Source organism: Ascaphus truei, chromosome 4 (genome assembly GCF_040206685.1).
Source record: "Ascaphus truei isolate aAscTru1 chromosome 4, aAscTru1.hap1, whole genome shotgun sequence".
NCBI classification, from domain to species: domain Eukaryota; kingdom Metazoa; phylum Chordata; class Amphibia; order Anura; family Ascaphidae; genus Ascaphus; species Ascaphus truei.
The window spans coordinates 323,606,530-323,611,951 of NC_134486.1; the positions used below are offsets into that span (position 1 = coordinate 323,606,530).

At 46.9% G+C, this 5,422-nt stretch overlaps 1 pseudogene; it reads left to right on the forward strand.

Annotated features, from left to right (window-relative positions):
• Positions 1–4,097: 4,097 nt before the first annotated feature.
• On the forward strand, positions 4,098–5,222 carry LOC142492398 (uncharacterized; annotated as a pseudogene).
• The last annotated feature ends 200 nt before the right edge of the window (positions 5,223–5,422 follow it).

Here is a 5,422-nt window from a genome sequence, read left to right on the forward strand (position 1 = left end):
CACCTGGGACACCCTGCCTACTACTACCACTCTGTCATTGACAGAGAGCTGCCCCCGGGAGATCATCAGAGGGATACGGTTCGCTGCTGATTATTATTGTACAGAGATTGTTCAATAAAGCATTTTACTATTTTACAAAAGTTGTTGGCATTCTGAGTCCTCCCCTACTAGCTGCCCTGCCCCTAGAAGAACCAGAGGTTGTCGGCATCCTTCTCTTGAGAGAATACCCCAGTAAATAACCTACACCCACAAATTCTAAGTAATATTCTGTATTGTTAAATGCCACAACATAATTTTCAAAGCCCACAGTGGTAAATGATTAGGCCTGGGACATAGTGGTCTTGAAGCTCGCCTAGGCGCGATCCTGCTCTGCCTCGCCTGCTGAAAATGGTGCTTTTCCTGTCCTTGCAGGCGAGGCAGTGAACGCGCCTCAGCGAGCTTCAAGACCATTGTGTCATCAGCATTAGCGCGCATGCGGAGGGGGAAACTATAGCCGCGCTGATGGCAGATGCAGGGGCTTTGTCCATCTGCTCAGCGCGGCTCAGCCCGCCTCAGCGAGCTTGGACTTACTTTATAATGCATGTTTATAAGACCCTGAAAGAGTTGTAGTATCAACTAAAATAGCAATATACCTTTTTATAAATCTTAATGTTAAATTATTGTCACGGAAGACCAGAACTTTTAACACCTTTCCACCCGGATCCCTATCACCAGACAGGACACAATAGTTGAATAAACTAAAATTTATTCTGGCAAGCCAGCAAACATACAAATAACACAATTACAATGTAACACTTGGGCCTGAGGGGGAGGAATCTACTGTAGCCTCAACTAGGTGCAGGGGCCTGCTTCAGTAGGCTTGCCCTGAACAGCTTTCTCTCCGGCTTCTCAGTGCTATTCTTCCAATAGCACTTTTGAATCGCCCACCAGTTGTGACGTCACAGTCTCTGTCTCACTCTCCAAGATCTCTCCGGATCCCGGATCAATGCCAAACCCTTTCTAGTACTCTGATTGGCCATGTCCCTTACATAGGCCTCGATTGCTTATCTTTTTGCTGGAGCAGAGGCCGCCGATCAATTAGAGCACAGATGGTGATGGTGCATCGGAGATGAGCAGCTAGTGAGTGACAAATTCGAACTGGCCAATGAGAATTGTGCCTATGGGGATGAGACCCGTCAACAGTCCCCCTGGCCAACCCGATACCCCCTGCAGGGTAGGTGCCTCCACGTCTTGGAGAACAAAGGCTCTGCACCACCAAGAACCAGTTCCCGGTCCTGAGTCACAGCCCTTCCCTACTCAACATTGTCCTGGTACTCAAGTCACTCCCAAGCTCTGTCACGAACCGGCATTTCTCCAGATGCAGCCCAACTAAGTGAATTACTGTCTCTGCACACGGAGAAATACCAGAAACACACGGACATTGCTGGCTTTGCTAACTGTGTGGGAAAACACTACCACAGGGAATAACGTGCTTTTATACAATCCCAGTTCCCCAAGACACACAGTTTCCCCCTTACAGATATCACACAGGGATTAGCTCTCTTCTGGAAGAGGTTACACAAAATACATTACATACTGGCCATTACACACAGTTTTGGGACAGCCAGCCGGGCTTCACCTTTATTATGTGAGGCTGGCTGCCCCTACCGTCACAATAATAATAATAAAAAATAATCACCATTATTATTATTATTTCTGTCAGAGGGGCATGAAAACCATTGCAATTGACTTGGCATTGGTAGTGAGAAGTATTCTTTGAAGTATAAGGACTCCGTTTCAGTACCAGTGAAAATTCACTGTGACTGAGCAAGTCTCCTGTCAGGTAACATGACTTAAGTATTTAAGGATGCCCTCTCCCATAAACCAATAGCACAAAAACAGACACAAACACAATGATACATAACACTTTCTGGGGTTTAATGGCTACAGAAGTGGTTATCAACCTTTTCTTGGCGTGAAGGCTGGGCCACAGCTAGGGATCCACCAGGCACAGGACAGTTATCCCAGCACTCCCCCTCTGTCTGACCCGTGAAACCCCAGGGTTCAGCAGAACCTCAGTTGAAAATCACTGGGCTAAAGCTTTATTTATACAACAACCATCATAATGTACGTTTAGTACCTCGAGGATCGGTACTGGGACTCCTGCTTTTTAACTTTGCTGATACAAAATTTAGTTAGGTACTAGAATCAGATCAGGGTGTCATTTCTTTCCAGAAGGACTTGGAGAGACTGGAAACTTGGGCAGGTAACTGGCAGATGAGGTTTAATACAGATACATGTAAGGTTATGCATTTGGGAAACATGAATAAACAGGCTACTTACAAATGAAATGGGGAGAAATGAGCAAGCTTAGAAATAGTGCCCAATGTTGCTGCACCGGCAAATAAGATCTTATCTTGATTTAAACGGGCAATGGATGTGTAAAGATTCTGCCCGATACGTGTCAGAGTTTGCTGCAGTTTGGGTATTCCAGCTTGCCTGCCCTTTCTCCTCAGTTCGGCCATTTTGGTTACTGGCAGCCTGCTACTTAAAGTGATACCAAAGTGTAATCTGTGCTCATAAATTGTATTAATAGTGATTCGTGATTTAGTGACCCTTATGGGAAATAAAACAACCTGATTAGGATGAGGTTTATGCCGCTGTTCTTGTGGGATGGCTCAGCACTCCAAACTAGTACAAAACGAAAAGAAAAACAGCGCAAAAAAACCTCATAGTGTAGTATATTAAAAAGTAAATATTTTATAATAAAGGTGAGTATTGCACGTACATCAAGATAAAAAATACACAGCATGACATGTTAGGGACATGTTACCACTCGGCGAAACAGCAACACAGGAACACGATGTGCAGGCTTGGGTTTCTTTCCTCTGGTAGCAGAGACCCAGGATCGAAAAGACCCGCTCGAAATTGAAGCTCCTTCCTTCACGGTGGGGATGCCACTGCCGTAGTTACAGAGGAGGTGATTCTCCTTGCCGGTTCCGGGTTGATCCGCATGTGTGTGTGACGTCATCAATTGGCGTCTCTCCACTGTCCGCGTCACGCCGCGCTGGACAATAGCAAGAAGAATACTCTGTATTTGTTCTGTCGCAATCAGCTGCATGCAAAGACCTGTACATGCCAATTGATGACGTCACACACACACACGCGGATCAACCCGGAACCGGCAAGGAGAATCACCTCCTCTGTAACTACAGATCCGGGTTGATCCGCGTGTGTGTGTGACGTCATCAATTGGCAGGTCATCAACATGTACAGGTCTTTGCAAATATAAAATATTTACTTTTTAATATACTACACTATGAGGTTTTTTTGCGCTGTTTTTCTTTTCGTTTTGAGCCTGCTGCTTAAGGCTGCAATTCCCAGTGTGAGTCGCCGAGCAAAGTTCTAAGTTTTTCTGCTCCTGTCGGTCTTCGCTGTCACGCCTTTCCCTGTTGCCTGTTTGGATTCCTTTGCTGCTGACCCCGGACCGTGACCCCGACCTCTCTGCTTTCTGCCTGCCCTGACCCTTTGCTTATCGCCTGGATTTTGCACCACTGCCGCCAGCCCAGATCTCCTGCCTGCTTACCGACTATGGATACTCTAACAGGACTCTGTCCGGTTATTCTGCATCCCTACCTCAGCCCTGCGGGTCCTCTTCCTGATTGGAGATGAGCACTGTCACAGGATGGAATGGAAACATAATTATGCAACTGTACAAAGCATTAGTAAGAACACACCTTGAATAAGGAGTACAGTTTTGAGCACCACTCCATAAAAAAGACATTATGGAACTTGAAAAAGTGCAGAGAAGAGCCCCAAATTAATAAAGGGGATGGAAAATCTGACATGAGGAGAGACGCTAAATTAAATTTATTTACATTAGAAAAAAAGCGTCTGATTCTCTTTGGTGTTTGCCGTGTCTCCCCCTCTTCTCCCCCCTGGCACCCCACTCCCATACCCCGGCACCGCCCACCCAGCTCTCCCCCCGCACTGCCCAGCTCACGTGGACTAGAGACCCCTCTGCCCCTGCTGGAGCCGGAGAGAGAGGTAGCCGTTTAAAACTCCACCACACTGAACAACCTGCACTGAAACCTGTTTGCCGGCAGCAGTTAGGTCTCATGGAAGTGGACATGTGTCAAGTTCAGAATGCATCTGTTGCCCTTTCAGGGAGTCCAATCCTGAACAAGAACCAGCATCCTCCTCTCCCCCAACCTCTGAGTATTCCTCGTACTGCCACTCCTCTGCCCTCTGAAAATGCAGGTAACCTCTTCAAAACTCTGCTTTACCCTCTGCATCGGTTACATCCACCAGTGCAGCTGCAGTTTCTTCTAACATGGCAAACCCCAAAGAGAAAACCCCAATGTGTCTTGTGAATGAGTTAGACCGTTTCAACAAGGTCCAGCCACAGTACAAGTGAAAAAATAAGTGCAATATAGCGCTCGCGTGACAACCTAAATAAATATATTAACAAATGACAATAATAAATAAACCTGTGAATTAGAGTCCAAAAAAGAGTCCTGGAGCTGCCCAAAAAGTTACTCTGGTTATCTCACAACCAGGAATAGATGTAAGAGTAATAAACCTCTTGTGGCGCTGAGGCAAGGAGTGGCCTGTGAGAATTGATTGGACCGAGGAACAGGACAATATCCACGGTCCAATCAATTCTCACAGGCCACTCCTTGCCTCAGTGCCACAAGAGGTTTATTACTCTTAAGGTCCAGCCACAGTACAAAATTCCTGAGTGGACAAGGCCCGGCTCATTCAAAGGTGATTCCACTAGGTCGGTGGCATGGATTGCAGCCTCCTTGAGAGAGTGGGAGAAGATCATCCAAGACAAATGTTTACAGTGCAACTGACTCGGGGACCAGTACTGGGAGGCTGAAGGAACAAGTATTAAAAAAGCTCAACATGCGGCTGCTGCCAAAGCCTTGGAGGAGATGGACTTCCCCAAACCTACAGCCAGCCCTTCTCGCGTTGAGGGAAAAAATCCAGATAGCATAACCCCAACGGTGGAACTGAATGCCCTGTGCATGAAGAAGGGAAGGAAACCCACATACAAACCCCTGGATCCGTACACTGGGATCCGTTCCAAGGACATGGAACCCTGCCATGATATGGCTGCGTTGAACATCTTAAAGCTGCTATCGGAGATGGACCAGCAGAATGCAGAGATGCCAAAAACAGGAAATAGACCAATGTCTGTATGTGTGAAACCAGAAGTAGAAAGTGACCCTCTCCTCTAACTCAAACACTTTGGGACAAACACTGGACAGTACTGCCTGAAAAAAGTTATTTGGCTGGACCCAAACCTGGACCTTAACAGTCCGGTAAGCTTGCACTTTTTGTAACAACTAGTTAGCCATTAAGGCGCAGCGGCGGCAGAGGCCCCGCGCTATTCCCCACAGCATTTAAATGAAATGCCGGGGGACCGCACGAGGCCGCT